The sequence below is a fragment of the Sesamum indicum genome, linkage group LG3 (assembly GCF_026168435.1).
Source record: "Sesamum indicum cultivar Baizhima isolate 11 linkage group LG3, ASM2616843v1, whole genome shotgun sequence".
Classification (NCBI taxonomy): domain Eukaryota; kingdom Viridiplantae; phylum Streptophyta; class Magnoliopsida; order Lamiales; family Pedaliaceae; genus Sesamum; species Sesamum indicum.
In genome coordinates this window covers 13,249,648-13,266,645 of record NC_142659.1, presented here as the reverse complement: position 1 = coordinate 13,266,645, position 16,998 = coordinate 13,249,648, and the positions used below count along the sequence as shown (strand labels likewise).

The 16,998-nt window shown below is 33.6% G+C and overlaps 1 long non-coding RNA gene across 2 annotated transcripts; it reads left to right on the top strand.

The window, feature by feature from the left end:
- Nucleotides 1-636: 636 nt before the first annotated feature.
- Nucleotides 637-15,534, top strand: LOC105179986 (uncharacterized). Of its 2 annotated transcripts, none has more exons than XR_849440.3 (7): nucleotides 637-1,055; nucleotides 1,162-1,249; nucleotides 2,009-2,094; nucleotides 3,707-3,910; nucleotides 4,940-5,067; nucleotides 5,162-8,117; nucleotides 15,181-15,534. It is a non-coding gene; the product is annotated as an uncharacterized LOC105179986 (long non-coding RNA). The 2 variants fall into 2 exon arrangements; XR_016065007.1 differs by lacking the exon at nucleotides 15,181-15,534 and having other exon boundaries at nucleotides 5,162-5,223; nucleotides 5,482-5,697.
- Nucleotides 15,535-16,998: the final 1,464 nt, after the last annotated feature.

The following is a 16,998-nucleotide window of genomic DNA, read 5'->3' as shown; positions in this document are numbered from 1 at the left end:
TTCAATCTCAATAAAACTTAGGTTAGAGTATTTTCATTTAATGATGTCTTATCTTTTCTATACATCTTTTATATTGCATAAATAATATTAAATTTGACCATTAATAACATATTAACTTTACTTGTTATTATAAATTGCGAATATACTATCAATTTAATGTTAACTTTTATTTTTATATATCATGTTGTTTTTCAAACCAAATTGTAAGAAATACATTTTACATTTGGACTGAAAATGAGATTTGATCTATCCAATGAGAAGGTCAAAGGAACACTTAAGACAAGAATTTTGATTAGTTCGTAACAATCATTTCTCTATACCAAATTTGGAGGGTAAAAAAGTAATAAGAAAATTACAAAGATTATTTTACATAATACTAAAATATACTTAAATATAAAATATATGATAGATACAACATGAGAGCCTCCTATTTAATGAAGAAAAATAGATTTTTTAATTAATATTTAGAATATCATAATTATACTCTGAGACTCATTCCTTAATTTTCCACAACTCTCCAATGCACAATAAATCATTTTTACCTCCTTTCTTGATTGTATTTATTAGGAATAAAATAATATATTTAAATTCGTCACCTCTCCAAGAAAATGTATATATCATAGATTTACAGAGATGAAATCAAACAAGGTGTAAAGATTGAATAAAGAGAGGAGATTGAAAGTTTCTTGATATCCCACCCGTCTTTACTCTCATTTGTAAAAACCCTTCCCACCATCAAACCGTTTCACCTTCATTTCCCCTTTCCTCCCTCTCTTTATTTCTCAACCCCGAAAGATAGAAGGAATGCAGAGGCAAAAGAAGGGTTCCACTGCAAAAAACCCTTAAAAACAGAGAGGAAAGATCAACAGAGGGGTTAGGGTTTAGTACCACTGGCAGAGGGTGATGTGAAAAAGGAGAACGTTAAGTGGTCTCATTTGGGTTTATTACTCTGATTGATGGAAGCGAAGATGTGTTCGTTCACCAATCAGCACACCCAGGAGAAGCAGCAATGGAGGTGGGTGCAACACAAAATTCCAAGAAAGACAACCCTACTTGTAAAAACCCTCAAAACTACTCTTCTTTCCCACCATTTTACTCGAGCCCACCGTCAATCCACACTCACATGTTTCCACCTCTCGATTTTTTATTTCTTTTATTCAGGGTTTGCAGAGCAGTAGAGAAGAAAGCGCAAGAAAAAGGGAAAAGAAATTAAGTTGGAAACTTCTCTCTTCTCTCTATTTGTATCTCTGTAAGTGTCGTTCTTAGCTCCTAATTTTTTATATTTCTGCAATTGTTTAACTTTTATGGTGTCACTTAGCTTGAAATTTTTGGGGGATGTGTACATTTGTTAATCTGGGATTGCTTGTGATTAATTTGTGGGTTTTTTGGTTGAATCTTGATTTTCTTTGGCATGAGGAATGAAACTTTTGATAAGAAAAAAAGGAGGAAAGTGATATCTGTTATGGGTTGTATCTTAAAGTTAGTTCAGCGAATGTTTATTCATTTGAAATTGTGAAATCACTTTAAATGACCTTTGTTTACTCATTAATTAAGAACCAACCCACCCTCCTTATATATGCTTCTTTTGTTTGCAACTCTTCTTTTACTATATTAGTCATGGCAAATTTTGGCTGTCAAAATTTCCTTGGTCCGCATCTTTATTTAAATAATTGATCAATTTTCTGGAATCTGTGTCCAGATATGGAAGGCTAAGGAGTGTCTGAATATTATTTCTAGCAGCAGAAATGTCAGGCTAAAAGCTGACATCATTGATGCTATTACTATTAGCTTCCAAATCTTGGAGTCAACCTTCTCCCTATGGAATTTAGGCAAATAAAAGATCCTATGGAAATCATTAAGTTGGCAATTACAAATCAAACTGGAGCTTATCTAAATGTTGAAGAACTTATTTGATCAATTATTTGGGATGTATGATCAAGAATTTGAATCTGAATGCAAGGAGCCTAACTAACCATCACTGAGTCTACCTATACTGTTTGTTGCATAGTTATGGCATTGAGTGCAAGAATCTTGGCCAAAGGAGGGAGCTGTTGCTGACTAAGTTTCAAGAGAAGCACAAAACACTAAGTTCAGGTGATTTTTCTTGTTAGATAAAGCCTTGCAGCTTTTATCTATCTTCAATAGAAGTTACTATTTCCAAATGTGGTTTGCTAGGAATTTTTATTGTTCATTGACATGCTTTTCTTTTGAAACTTGCTGCGCTTATGTTGTTTCAAACCCAGATAAATGCCCTAAAGAACCTGAAGCCCAACCAACCTTCTGGAATAAGTGGAAAGTCAAAATTAGAACAACAGAAGCATGTAGCAGATAAATCAAGGGTATTGGAGAACTTCATTCCTATATCTATGATCAGCCACACCAAAACCCTTGTATTGTATTTGCCCTCTAAAATAATGCAACTTGCATTTATTTTATGTGAAAGAATTTTAAACAATCTTAGTCTGAATAAGTTATGTTAAGTTTTTTTTCTAATTCTAGAAAAAAAATGTGAAGCTTTATAATCAAAGTATCAATGGAGAAGCTATTAATTTGTGATTCTATTAGAGAATTGAAGTCTAGAGTAAACTGAGTTGAACATTATTAGATTTCCTAGTTGGACCTCTTATTATTAGTATTCTTGTCGTTTCTATTGTTATTTATTATCATCGGTAGGTGAAGGTTTGTAGAAGATTGGGTTACCAAAACAAAAAATAGATAACTGGAGATTTGTTCCTTAAAATGCCACGTTAAATATCTTGTGTTTAATAAAGAAAATCTACTTTATGTAGTAGTGCAAATGGTTTCTATCTTCCAGGTAATACTATTATTTCGATCAGAAAATTGAAGGTGTTGAAGTGTGGCTATTTGAGATGTATGATCAAGAATTTGAATCTGAATGCCAGCAGCTTAACTAATCATCACTGAGTCTACCTATGTTACCTAGACTTACTTAAGTATTTGAGTCCAGAGGTCAAAGCAGTGACTGAAGAAGCTTTGCAATCATTTGTGTACCATGAAATTTTGGCAAGTTTTCTAAACTCATTGCTCTTTTGCTACATTGTAGTTGCAATTTCTGGTGCGCTAGTACCCATAATATTCTTATATTTAAAGATTGGATACTTAGAAATCTGCAAAAAGCGTGGTTTCACAAGCTATTATATGTGGGCTTGCCCTTTGTTGTAAGGGGAAGGTTACATTTTGTATTGCCACCCACAAATTCAGAAGACATCAAAATCATGTATACTTGGGGAGTGGTAAGTTTGGTGGTTGTTTGATTATGGACTGTAGATTGCGAGTTGTGAGGTAATTTGTCCCACTATTTTACTTGAATTATTGTCTTAGTTTCAGTTACTTGTCCATGCTAAGAAAATCTGCAAGGGAAAATATTGCAATTGACCTCACAAAAAAGATGAGGGAAAGAGCTCTGAAGGCATCTGGCCAAACTGATCTTTCTAACAATGCATCAAAGCATCTGCTGTTCATGCACAAAGTAATTTTGTTGTCAAAATTGCGAAGTTTGCTTGTCCTTTTCAGTGTTGTAAGCAAGGATTCGTTTTACTTTAGCATCTATCAAATTTTGATATTGTTGTCATTGTCCTGCTATATCACAATTTTATGTGCATTTACCTATGTATACAATTTCAGTTTATTATGTCGTGCCCTACGCCTTTATTTCATTCTTTGTGCGACTCTTTTCCTCACACAGATGAAGAAGAATTGTGGCTGCTGCTCCTGTTTCTTGGTTCTCAAACTTACTGTGTTTATGTAGCTGGGTGGAACAATATTTTCTAGTGAAGGAAAGCTTCATCATAGTGCAAATACAGCTTGCATGCACTGCTGCTGCTGCATTCTGATGGTTGCTGGAAATCGTTAGCTTTGCAGACAATGCAAATTTTTTAGCTATGGACAAGTAAGGATTCTCCTGTGTTCATAGTAAATCCTCTCCATGTTTATTTCATTTTCCTAAATACTATTCTATTTTTAGTTTTGGTGATTTAGTGGTGCTATCGGGCTTTCATGCTATTCGTAGATGTTTTGGATAGCCAAAAGAAGAAACAAAAGATGAGAAGGAATGTTGGGGTTTTGGTGTGTTAACCCTCATTTCTTCTTTCTTAACCAACCTTCTCCCCTTCATGGTTGGGGACAGGGGCACTTCAGGAAATAGTACTGCTTATTGAGTATAATAAACAACAATTAACTGGAGGATGTGACAGAAGCGGAATAAGTTGGTTGAAGTATGCCATGTGATATAATTTCATGTATCCTTTAGATTTTTTATTTTCTTGCATTGCTTGTGCAGCATTGTAAGTTGAATGTTTCTGCGAGCTAGCTAATATGAGAAAGGGAAATTAGGGGAGAGAATTGAAGGTGCAGAGCTTGAATAATTGAAACGGTTGCTTGTTAAACGTTTAGTAGTTAGCTGCAACACGATTAACATTTTGCTCTAATGGGTCGGTGTTTATACATGTGGAACAATAAGACTTTGATCAATTATGAATTCTGATGTTAGCTTAGTTTATTGGTACTTTATTTCTCTTATACGCAAAATTCTGCATTGGTTCTTCTTTATGTTGTATACAGATTTTTCTTTTCTTCTAGTATAATTACGGCTCTTAAGAATGAAAGAGAAGTTATAAATAGTGCCTTCAACAGTTTCTGTTCATATGATTTGATGTTAAGTATGATCTGTGTGCAGCGGCTGGCCATAATTGTTATATTTCAGCACTTTTTGCCATCTTCTTTTTTTTTACACTTTTCTTTGCTGCAGTTGATACTACTATTTAAAGATAATTTGTTGCTTGAAAATTACGTTTTATGAAATTCTTCCAAGTTAGCTGATCAAAAGTTGATGGATAAAGTGGCGTTCCATTCTCTAGAACATGGAATGAAAAATATGGCTGTGACTTATGATGCGAACTTTCATGTGATCATTTGCAAGGCTGCTAAGAAAGAAACATGGTCCTTTTGATGTGCCAATATACGCGGATCATATTCGATATGTGCCAAAGCATGTGTGCTGGGTTAAAAGCTTGAATATGAAGTCTTTAGAGCACGGCCTCCTCTTTGGTAGATTACTTTTGCTGGATAAACTATGTATTCATTATCACAAATATAAAGAGATATTATTTGAAGTTGATGTTGAAACTCAATTATCATGTAGGAATGTGGTGCTTCAAAATGAGGCTGCTAATGCTGATGAAGATCTTGAGCATTTTGAAGATTGTGAGTTTATTCCAACTACATATAGCGGGATTTTGAGAAGCATGGGTGCTTGAGTTTTACATTTAAAATCCAAAAAAAGTCATTGCAAAATTTGATCATTACTTTGCATGAACACTATATAAGAATTATATTGAGATAAGCAACTGATACCTTTATGCAGATATGTTCTTAGTTTTATTTTAGTGTCACAGGTTAGTCATTGTTTCATATGTATACTTACTACTATACTTCCTCAATTTCATGAGCAATGCAATGCAGATAAGGTAGGCTGGTGGAGCTCATGGCACTTGCCTCACATGTCCACCCCTTGATAGTTGCAGCCATATGGAAATAATTTTCATGATTATTGTTTGTGAGGTGCATAAAGTTTGCTGCATTTTTTATCTTTGGTTTGCGATTAATAGGTATGTTTCGCAATTCTTACATGTAAATAAGATTTTCTATGCTCGAATTTATCTTTTCTTTAGTTTCTTTAGCTCATTGTTTCTCATTAATACATTTTGACATTTGAATTAGATCATAAAGAGGCACAATCTCTGTAGACCGTAGTTATGAAAGAGTTGTTTCAGAAAATAAAGGAAGATTTGACTAGGAACTTCCAAAACTTTGATTTATTGTTGCTGCTTGTGCTCTCTTTGTATCATGACATATTACTCGTATTGGATTAGAGTGACTTGACAAACAATCTTTCTTTTAATAAAGTAAAAGAGATTGGAGCCCAATGTTCATTGTGACAATTGAATTAGATTAATCGGGGAATTAATGTGTTGGAATGTGTGATGTGTGGGATCTAAAAAAATTTATTTGGGGGGTTGACAATTTTTATTGAACACTGAAACTTGTGAAGGATGTTAGTGTCTTGAGAAAAATATGCGAATTATCCTATAGTAGCACTTGAATTTTTGATTGTTGTCTTGTGATTTCCCTTATATTAATAAGAATTTCTGGTATAAGTCGAGTAAGTAGGAGAAACTAGCACTGGTGGCATGTAAAAAAAAAAGTTGTGTGAAGTGTGTTCCATTGATCGCATCAAATGAACAATGTTCAAGAATCAACACAAAAGCCTTTATGTGAGCTTTCGGACTAAAGCACTTTCATTTAAATAGTGCTCCTATATTTCTTTTGATTGAGGGCATCAAACTTAGTGTGTCCATTCTAGAACTTGCTTGTGTAATACATTTTGAGTTCACATTCTTGTAAGATTGGTGCATGAAAGTGATAAGGGCACTTAGGAATACCCCATTACCTCAAAACAGCCTACCTTGAATTCACCCATAGAAAAACTCATTTGAACCTTGGCTTTTCTTTTGCTGGTTAAACCATGTTATAAGCTGATTCACCCCTTTCTTGATTATCTCCTGAAATAATTTTTGAACCCAGTCAAGGGAATGGTGCTGGCTTGGTTGCTTGTAAATCGACTTGAAAATGAGTGAATGAAATGAAGTTGCATACGAGGGATGCACTCCTAGCCCCAAGGAAAAAAAAAATGGAACAAGGAAATGAAGAAACAAATGATGAAACAGAAAGAATAAAGAGAAGAAGAAAAAAAGAAAAAGAAGAAGAAAAGAAACGAAAGAAGAAAAGATTGAGAAAAAAAAAAGAGAAACAGAAACAGAAAATGAAAAAATTCGAGGTGTTTGATTGTTCAAGTCTCTTGAATCGAGTTGAAGGGCAATGAGGTTGGAAGGATAAGCAACTAGGTCGGCATCACTCCTTTGAATTGATAAGCCACAATTCAGCCTATCTTTTGCCATACCTTGTCCTAAACCCCATTACAACCCATGGAAAGACCCTTTGATTCATGTATTAATTTTCATTTCATTGGTGGAGGAGATTTGATTCACAAGCAAGCCTATGGTAATGGCATTCTATGTATTGATCTGAGTGGAACCCAAGTTCCTAAACACTTTATGAGTGGAGTGATACAGTGATATCCTTGTGAGAGTGTTGAGACTTGTTTCATTTTATTTTGATAAAATCAATGGGATACTTGTGTGTTGAATGTTGTATGTGGGTTGCAAGTGCTTGTCTCAATACTATTGGCTCTTCTTATACTATTAAGTCTTATTAGTATAGGGGTTATACTTGAGTGACATGAAAGGAAATTTGAGAATTGCTACTTGGATAATTCGTGTATTTGGATTGAGACATGCTTGGGGTCAGTCATAGTTTTGATCTGGGGGAATCTGATAAGATATATTTTAAAGCTCCTGTGCGTTCTTATTTCAAGTGATTGGAAAAGATTTTATTGCATACTGTAGTGATGTTAAGTTACCCCAATTTTCTTGAGGGTGGGAGTGGTAGTGTAAGATAGGTAATAGTTTTTTACAAATCACAGTTGGAAGTTATAGAAATGAGAATTAACTCGTGTTATTGTGGTGAATGAATTTTTGTGTGAAGTTCAGAGCTAGCATGTCTTGTAATTAATGTTGTGATAGCTCCTTTATGCATTTTGTTATAAGGTTCAGAATGTATTTCTTCTCTCTACACAAATATCTTGTTTGTAGTTTTTAATTTGTTATGTTGCTTTCCGAGTGTTAATTGGAATGACATTTGAAAAAAGTGACTTGCCTTGTTTCTCATAACTGGAATGACATGAGGAAAAGACTGCCTTGCCTTCTATAACTCATTCTGATAGATACCTTATTAATTAAAATTAATGTAAACTAACAATTAATCATTTCTTGTGCTATACACTATGCTCTTACGGCGACAGCCTTGTGGCCACGTAATAAGATTTGACAGGGAATGAAAACAACTATTGATCTAGCGCCACATAAATTCACTTTACACGGTGAGAACATTCTACTATAGCTGGCTGTGGCCACGTAATAAGATTTGACAGGGAATGAAAACAACTATTGATCTAGCGCCACATAAATTCACTTTACACGGTGAGAACATTCTACTATAGCTCTTTCTCATTTGTACTCCAACCTTAAAAAGAAGCAGGATTAATAAACAAAGTGAGTTTCATTGTTTGTATTCTTTTCGAACCATTCATTTCGTTTTGCTTACAACCTATTGAAAAGAAGCCAACGAAGTTCAATCCATTGGTTTCTTGTTTTAAATTTATGAGATGCTCTTCTGATTAATAATCTTTTACTGATGGTTCTTTAATATGTTTTGTAATTTGTTGAAGGTATAGCTTTAATATTTTACCCATTTGTGGTTCATGCACAACTTTATAGTCAAAACAACATCATGGAATTGGTAAGGACTGTCTTCCACCACTTAAATCAAAAATATTTCTGAGCATTGTTTCCGTACAATTTATCTTGGAAAATGCTTCTCATAGCTACATTAGCAAATCATTATCTAATTTTTAATGTATCAAATAGCTCTTCTCTTCTTTGCGCAGAAATCTGATTGATTGTTGTGGATGAATTGGCAAGGACTGCCTTTGATGGGTTTGTAGATTTAATTATACATCATTGCATTTCCTTTGTTGCTATTCTTTTTTTTTATTATTATTTATGAATAGTTTGAAATTATTAGTAAATTTTTTTAAAAAAAAATATAAATTAAGCAAACCCTTATTATCAAAATATTTATATTTTGTACAAATAGGATTAACCTGTCTTTTTGTCTTTTTTTTTTAGGTGATTTAGACCAGAATAGGTATTCATATATAAGAGTATCTCTGGTTTTGGGTATTGCAGTAAGACATACATATTTTTTTGTTACCTTTCATAATTTAAGGGGTAAATATCATCATAGACATATTTCAGGATGAGGCATAAAATTATTTAATTATCTTACAAAAACATTTAAGTTTTATATGCATATTATTCTCAATTACTTGTTGTTTATTAAGTTTGAGGAGATTAGACTAGCCATTTTTAGTTAAAATTTATAAGTTAACCAGATATAACTTATCATAACTATATTTATTTTAAAGATTCTATTCTCTATTGCAATTAATGAAAATTCATTAGAAAAATATCAGTTTTGATTTCTCTTTCATTTAATTAAATAAAACTGTTTATCTATATTATTAAAATTAAAATTTATACACTTAGTTAGATAACAAGTCTTTTAATTTATTCCTTTTTAATAGTTCAATGTAGTCAAGGGAACGTGATCATATAGAGGTTTTTCAATGCCTCATTATCTTTCATGCATGCTCTTCTCTGTTAGTATTATTTATCAAGGCTAAACCCGTTCTAGTTATCATGATATTCAAATGCATTTAAGTTTTGCACAAGATAATTATTTTTGGTTAATTTTATGTTCATAAACTTTTATTTTTTGATAAATTTGGATATTTTACTAATAGAATTTTTTGTTACATACGAATAAGTTGTTGCAAAAGGTAACTCATATTCTTGTTTTGATTAATGGTCATTTCTGCTTAATTTATTTACTATCCCTATTTATATTATAGGTATTAATCTTAATTATTAGGTGGTTAGTTATTAATTAGTTTTATTTAATAATGATTATCCATATAACCTACAAATTATTAAGATCATTGATATTTCTTTTTATATTTATCATTCAATCGAATTCATCATTTTTTATATTATAAAATATCAAAGATTGAAAAGTATAACATTTACATAATTTTTTGTTTATACTTTTTTGAAATTTTTTAAAATATTACACCGAATATAAATATAACATAATTAATTTATAGTTTGAGTAATTATATGGCATATTTTAATTATATTTATATGTATTTTCAACATAAATAATTTACTTTGTGATATGAATGAAAAGTAGAGGGGATAAAGGGAGATGGGATAGTATTTATTGTACTATTTTAATTTAAATGGAGCGTGGATATTATATTCTCTATTAATTATTTTTTACATTTGCACGGTAATATATTTACTAATTAGAAAAGGATTCATCAATTTTATTATATGCTTTTTCTATGCCTCTAAGCTATGACGAAATAATGAGCATAATATTTTTTTGAATTTATGGTCCCAGCAATTATAATATTCAAGATGGTATTTGCGCAAGTTTATTAATGTTCTAATCTTATTGGGAATTCATAGGTTATTAATATTCTTTATTAAAATAATTAATATGTTGTGTGCGTCGACAAAAATGAAGTTATGGGATTAATTTTGCATTTTGTTTTGTATGAAAAAAATTATAAATGGGTTCAATGAAGAACAAAACCCGTCCTTGTGGGAACAAAAAAGCAATAAATTTTAGGATTAATTATATTTAACAAAATGTGAAATTATTCTTTGAAATTTTTAATATATTACACCGAATAAACATATAGCATAATTAATTTATAGTATTTTATATTTTTTGAGTAACTATATGGCATAATTAAATATAATGTATTTTTAACATAAATAATTTACTTTGTGAAATGAATGAAAAATAGAGGGGATAAAGGGAGATGGGATTTTTGATTGTATTTATTGTACTATTTTAAATGTTTTCTAATTTTTATTAATATTTTTGCACGGTAATATATTTACTAATTAGAAAAGGATTCACCAATTCTATATTTACTTTCCTCTGTCTCTATGCTATGACGAAATCATGAACATAATATTTTTTGAATTAATGGTTCCAGCAATGCTACTATTCTAGATGGTTTTTTGTTCAAATATTGTGCAGAAAGAAGCAAATTGAATTGGATTCATAGTTGAAGAAAAGCAGAGCATGGTGTTGTCTGTCTATTTTGTTATTGATGAATGATGAGAGCCTGTTGATATAAATACAACTGAAAGGGAAAATATTTCTAACTACCCAAATAACCAACTAACAGAAAGGAAAAACGTAATGCAAAGGAAATAAAATTGCTATACAAAGAGCACGACTTCAAGACCCATTTCAGCACTAAGTGATTGCGGGTGAAAACAGAGCAATGGCTGCCGTAGTAGAAGCAGCAGTAGCCTCTTCTTCTCCATGAATTCCTTCAGCCCCCCCCCCCCCCCCACAAGTTGGACTTGGGGTGAAGTCAACCAAGCCCAACTTGGAGAGGAAAAGAAAAAAGGAAGGCGCAGGTAAGGACTTGGTGAAAAAATCGGCAAGTTGAGCTTTACCGGGCACATGCATGGGGTTAATTAGCCCGGACTTAAACTTGTCGCGAACGATATGGCAGTCGATGTCCAAATGCTTCGTGCGTTCATAGAAAACAGGGTCATTAACAATGTGGAGCGTAGCTTGGTTATCACAGAAAAATGGAATGGGAGTAGGCGCAGAAATGCTGAAATCCATCAACAGATAAACCACCTAAGTTAGTTCACAGACAGTAGAGCCCATACTACGATATTCCGCCTCTGCCGTCGAACGAGAAACAGTATTCTATTTCTTGGTTTTCCAAGAAACCAAGGCATCACCAAGAAAGATACAATACCCGGTCAAGGAATGCCTAGTATCAATGCAACTAGCCCAATCGGCATCAGAATAAGCGCGCAACTCCAGGGAATTTTGAGAAGGAAAGAACAACCCCTTGTGAAGGGTCCCTTTGAGGTATCGAACAAGATGCAAAGCAACATCAAGATGCTGTTGACAGGGACGCTGCAAGAACTGGCTAAGTTGTTGGCAAGCGTGGGAAGTGTCTGGTCTTGTGAAATTGAGATAGAGAAACCTATCAACAAGACGACGGTAAAGTTCAGGATGAGGAAGCTGAGCGCCTGCATCCTCTGTAAATTTAATACCGGGAGGCAAAGGTGTGGTCGCAGCACGAGCATGAAGCAGACTAGTGTCTATCATGATATCCTTGATATATTTAGTTTGAGTGACAATGATACCTTGAGAAGAGCGAGCTACTTCCAACCCCAAGAAGTACTTGGCGACGCCCAAATCCTTGATGGTGAATAAGCGATCAAGGTAATCCTTGACTGCAGCTATGTGCTCATTAGACGTACTTGCAACAAGGATATCATCGACATAAAGCATTAACACCAAAAAACCATCAGTGGAGGTCTTTGTAAAAAGATAGTAATCATGCTTCGACTGAACGAAACCAAAGGCAACAATCTGTGTAGTGAACTCATGGTTCCACTGTCATGACGCCTGCTTCAGCCCGTAAAGCAAACGCTTGAGGCGGCATACATGGCCTTGAGGCACAGAATAACCCTCTGGAGGGGACATATAAATTTCTTCTTCCAAATATCCGTGTAGAAAGGCGTTATTAATATCCAATTGATGGATATGCCAACGAAGAGCTGCTGCAACAACAAAAAACAATCGCACTGTGACTGATTTTGCAATCGGGGAAAAACATTCATTATAGTCGATGCCCTCGATTTGGTTATACCCCTTCACAACTAAACGAGCTTTGTATCGCTCAATAGAACTATTCGTGTTAAACTTCAATTTAAAAATCCAGCGGCATCCAATGGGAGTATGGTTGGGGGGTAGAGGTGTGACCTCCCACGTTTTATTTGTTTCCAAGGCAGTCAATTCAGCCTGCATGGCTGATCGCTACTCTGGTGATGCATTAGCCTCTAGGTACGTTGTAGGTTCCCGTAGAGATGTGATAGCTTGCATTACTGCATGGTGTGAGGGTGTTATAAAGGTTACTGTAGGTGGAGTAGTAGAAGTATCAGAAACGTTGCAGACAAAATCATTAAGCCAAGATGGCTTGGTCGCTTGCCTCAAAGATCTTCGCAAAACGGGTACAGAGGATGTACCTTCATGTTGCTGCGTTGAAATATGTGGAATGGTGTAATGAGAATCAAGCACAGGTTCAACTGGTGTTGAACTATGCTCTGCTATAGGCAAACTCTGGCCCGAAGAAGCACCATCATCCCATACAGAGATAGGTAGAGGAATGGCATGTTCAGATTCTGAAATGTCTTTGTAAGGGAAACAATTCTCATGAAATATGACGTCTCTGGAAATCAACATCACTTTATCATCCAAATCATATAGTTTATACCCTTTTTGGCCAAAGGCATAACCCACAAACACACACATCTAAATGCCCTCTTGGTGAATTTAGATTTATGAGGTAGAACGTTAGTGGCAAATGCAAGACATCCAAAGGTCCGAACAATCGAATAATCTACTGATTTGTTATACAAAACCTCATAAGGCGATTTCCAGTGCAAAACTGAAGTTGGAAGCCTGTTAATGATGTATGTAGCAGTGAGAATCGCATCTGTCCAAAAACGTAAGGGAAGGCATGACTGAAACATCAGGGCCCTTGCCACTTGCAATAGATGTTTGTTTTTCCTCTTAACCACTCCGTTTTGTTGAGGGGAATACAAACATGTCCGCTGAGGAATAATTCCATGGTTACGAATAAACGATTGACATTTATCACCCACAAACTCCGAACCATTATCAATGCGAATGATCTTAATTTTCTTGTTAAACTGAGTTAATACCATTTGATAGAACCCTTCAATAAAACTCATGGTTTGCGACTTGTGTTTCATAAGAAAAACCCACGTAGCCCTGCTACGATCATCAACCAGTGTTAGCACATATGTGCAACTTGAAATCGAAAACTGAGAATAAGGACCCCAAATATCCGCGTGTATCAAATCAAACGTATTTTCAGAACGTGATTCACTTGAAAGAAACGGAAGTCTTTGTTGTTTGGCTAACGGGCAGACATTACAAATACCCAACTCACAACTGCTACCACTAATAACATTCGTATGCCTTGATACAAGTAGAGGAGTATGTCCAAGTCGTCGGTGCCATAGCACAGCATCATTGCTATGAGCATTAAGGCAAATCTCTGTTTTGCTTTTCATGGAGAACTTCTTTATTTCATCTGTATCAAATGAGTGACTATCAAGCAAATATAAGCTTCCAACCAATCTTCCCACAGCCAAGGTTCGTCTAGTCCTCTGGTCCTGCACCATGTAATTATCACGTGAAAATATGAAGGCAATGTTAGACGAAGAAACCAGTTTGCTCACTGAGAGCAAGTTGTGTTTGAAGCTCGGCACGTGGAGGATTGCATTCAGAGAAAGGTCGTGTGAAAGAGCAACAGATCCACAGTGTGTAACATTGTGCTTTGTTCCATCAGGTAGAATTACCGATGAATCAGCTATATAAGGTTTAAGATTACTCATAAGCTGCATATTCGCGCACATACGAGCCGTAGCCCCACTGTCAATAATCCACAAGTTCGGACCCAAGGTATTGGACAAAAAATTGAAAGAGGTACCTGCTGTAAATTCGCCCAACCTGGCGAAGTGTACTTGAGTTGGATATGATTGTGTCTTTCCCTTCATCACTTGCAGCATAAGTTCTGTGTTAATACCTCTAGTTGCGAACCTGCAGCAGTCTCAAAAGTGACTGCATTCAAGGCTCGAGTGTCTATGCCATATCTCTTCTTCTTCTCAGCTAGCTCCTTAAACCATTCAGGATATCCATGTAGTTTGAAGCATGTTTCCTTAGCATGTCCTGCTTTTGCATAGTGCGTACAATACTGGCTCCTTTTATCCATGTGTTGTTTTCTCTGCTGAAAGTTCTTACCTCCTGTTTCTCTTCTGTATTCAGCACCACGTATCATCATCGCCGCATTATTGTTAAGTTCTTCAATATTGATACTGCTTTGTCGCTGGCTTTCAACTCTCAGAACTAGGGAGTACGCCCTATCCACTGAAGGAAGTGGATCCATAACAAGAATTTGATTGCGTATTGCGCTAAAGGAATCGTTTAATCCCATTAGGAATTGCATTAACTGAGTAGAAGCGATCTTATTGCTCACAGTCCATTGCGAAGCACATGTACATTCCGGCGTAGGATCGACACACTCAAGTTCATCCCACAACATTGTGATTTTTGTAAAATACGAAACTACATCCATATTTTCTTGAGAAATCGAAGCAATTTCGTGTTGTAAGTTATAGATCATAGGGCCATTTGTCTGCCCAAACCGCGCCTCAAGTTGCAACCATAAACTTCTAGCAGACTTAGCATATGAGAAAGCCTTTGCGATGTGTTTAGATATCGAATTCATAATCCATGAAAATACCATACTGTCTGTTCTAATCCAATGTTTGCATTTTTCAGTGTTTTCAGTAGGTTTTGGATACGATCCATCGATAAAGGACAGTTTCATTTTCGCTGTGAGTGCAACTTTAACAGATCTACTCCACAGCAGGTAATTATTTCGCGTCAATGGTGTTGAAATATTCGTACCAAAACCATATCCAGCTGTTGCTTCATTCATCTTTGTTGTTCGTCAATTGGTTTCAGAGATATATTTTCAGTATTCAGAGACCATCATATGATGGCTCTGATACCATGTTCAAATATTGTGCAGAAAGAAGCAAATTGAATTGGATTCATAGTTGAAGAAAAGCAGAGCATGTTGTTGTGTGTCTATTTTGTTATTGATGAATGATGAGAGCCTGTTTATATAAATACAATTGAAAGGGAAAATATCTCTAACCCAAATAACCAACTAACAGAAAGGAAAAACGTAATGCAAAGGAAATAAAATTGCTATACAAAGAGCACGACTTCAAGACCCATTTCAACACTAAGTGATTGCGGGTGAAAACAGAGCAGTGGTTGCCGTAGTAGAAGCAGCAGTAGCCTCTTCTTCTCCATGAATTCCTTCAGTTTTTACGCAAGTTTATTTTAATTTTTAAATTTATTATTTTCATTTATCATTTACGCAAGTTAATTAAAATGAAAAACAACATGAAGAGCTCAGAGCTCAATTACAATAAATTTAATAATAAAATCCTCTTAATTTGTATTTAAATTGATATATAATAATTTATTTATACTATGCCTATTTATATTACATATGTTAATTGATTTTGTTAATTCATGATTATTAGATGATTAGTTACTAATAAATTTTATTTAATAATAATTATCGCAACTTATATAATCCTACAAATTACAGAATTATCGTATGAAATATTTTTACATTAAAAAATAATCATTTATATAACTGTTAAAAATCTACATAATTTCTGTTAACATAATTTTTTGTTTATGCTTTTATACTATATTTATAGTTATTTTTTAACATAAATAATTTACTTTGTTGAATGAATGAAAAGTAGAGGGGGATGATAAAGGGAGATGGGATTTTTGTTGCCTTACATATTTTAGGAATTGCATTTATTGTACTATTTTAATTTAAATGGAGAATCATGGATATTATTTTCTCTATTTTTTATTAATATTTTTTCTATTAATTATATCTTACATTTTTTTTCTATTAATTATATGGCATAATTCTATATTTATTTTCTCTCTGTCTCTAAACTATGACGAAATCATGATATAATATTTTTTGAATTTATGGCCCCAGCAATGATAATATTATAGATGATATTTACACAAGTTTAATTTAAATTTTAATTTTTAATTTTGGTCTAAGTTTATTAAAATATTTTCAAACTAAATTATAAAACAACGTGAAGAGCTAGCTCAGCTACAATAATTTAATTTAATAATAAAATCCTCTAAATTTGTATTTACATCGATTTATAATAATTTGCGGTAAAAAATTATTAATAATTTAATTTTAAAAATAATTTATATTTAACATAAATAATTATATTAAATAATTTAAAATATTACCATTTATGTCTTTTTCTCAATTTTTTTATTAGGATTAACAATTGTAATTATTAAATTATGGGCCAAAAAATGTTCCAACCATTGGGAATTCATAGGTTATTAAATTAATATATTGTGTGCATTGATTATCGAAAACAGTCGACGAAAATGAAGTTATGAATTTCGCATTTTGTTTGTATGAAAAAATTATAAATAAAATTACATAATTTATAATTTTTTAATTTAATTTTATAAGTTATTTTTTATTAATATTTTGCTCTAATTAATTTTTCATTCGCACGGTAA